This window comes from Rhea americana, unplaced genomic scaffold (assembly GCF_003343005.1).
Source record: "Rhea americana isolate MKP2758 unplaced genomic scaffold, rheAme1 scaffold_81, whole genome shotgun sequence".
NCBI classification, from domain to species: Eukaryota; Metazoa; Chordata; class Aves; order Rheiformes; family Rheidae; genus Rhea; species Rhea americana.
Window position 1 is genome coordinate 1,753,498 of NW_028186990.1, and position 1,013 is coordinate 1,754,510.

At 74.5% G+C, this 1,013-nt stretch overlaps 1 protein-coding gene across 2 annotated transcripts in view; it reads right to left on the reverse strand.

Annotated features, from left to right (window-relative positions):
• The window catches only part of LOC146585379 (uncharacterized), a 20,287-nt gene extending 19,421 nt beyond the window's left edge, over positions 1-866 (reverse strand). The window contains exon 1 of one of the 2 annotated variants that reach the window (XM_085323042.1): positions 788-866. The gene's annotated coding sequence lies outside the window, so the exon portion shown is untranslated. Of the gene's footprint in view, positions 1-556; positions 714-787 lie in introns of those variants that run through there. The other variant, XM_085323043.1, reaches the window with a different exon arrangement.
• Between the last annotated feature and the right edge of the window lie 147 nt (positions 867-1,013).

A 1,013-nucleotide genomic window follows, 5' to 3' on the forward strand; every position in this document is an offset into this window, starting at 1 on the left:
CCTAGGGTGCCCCATGCACCCCAGAGCACCCCACACAGCTCTCCCCATAGCACAGCCCCTAAGGTGCCCCATGCACCCTGCACACCTCTCCATGTAGCGGCGCTCCTAGTGCGCCCCACACACCTCAGGGTACCCCATGAACCCCTCCACAGAGCACAGCCCCCAGGGTGCCCCATGCACCCCACACCCCTCCACGCAGCCCAGCCCCCAGAGCACCCCACACAGCTCTCCACGCCGCAGAGCTCCCGGGGCAGCCCAGAGCGCCCCACACGCCCCTCCACCCAGCGCAGCCCCACGGGCATCCCACGCACCCCGCGGCACCCCCACACACAGCCCCGCACCGAGGGCGCCCCCCGCACCCCAACGCAACCCGGAGCGCCCCACACACCCCTCCACGCAGCCCGGGCCTCGCTGCACCCCCTCCCCCGGGGCCCTGCACCCAGCTCAGCCCCCGCCCGGCCCCGCGCACCGCCGCCCCCCCCTCAAACTCTCAAACTTTCCGCGGGCGGCGGCGCCCGGCGCCGGTGGGCGCCCGCCGCTGCCTCCCCTCACTCACCGCCGGGCCGCGGGGGGAGGGGAGGGCGCCGGGGCTCCTCTCAGCCCCGGGCGGGAGGGGGCGGCGCGGCGTCTCCCCCCGGCGACGGCGGCTCCGTCCCCCTCCCGCAAACACACACAGGCTCCATTGTCCGCCAGCGCCTTCCCCCCCCCTTTTCCCGCACACATGGTAGAGCGATGGTACCGCCCGTCGCCGCGCCCCGCCCCGGGAACGGCACTGTCCCCTACTCACTCCGGCGACGGGACCGCCTCTTACTCCCCGTTTCGGGCAATGGTCTCGCCCGGCCCCCTCCGCTCCCCTCCCCGGCGAGAGGGGAGGAGACTGCACTCCCTTCCCCCTCGCACACGCTCTCCTCCCGCCTTCGCCTACACAGTGGTAGCAACCGGTTTCTTAAAGGGACAGGCCCGAAGGGGCGCGCGCCCTCCGCGCCCGCAGGAAGCGCCACCCCTGCGGCCCC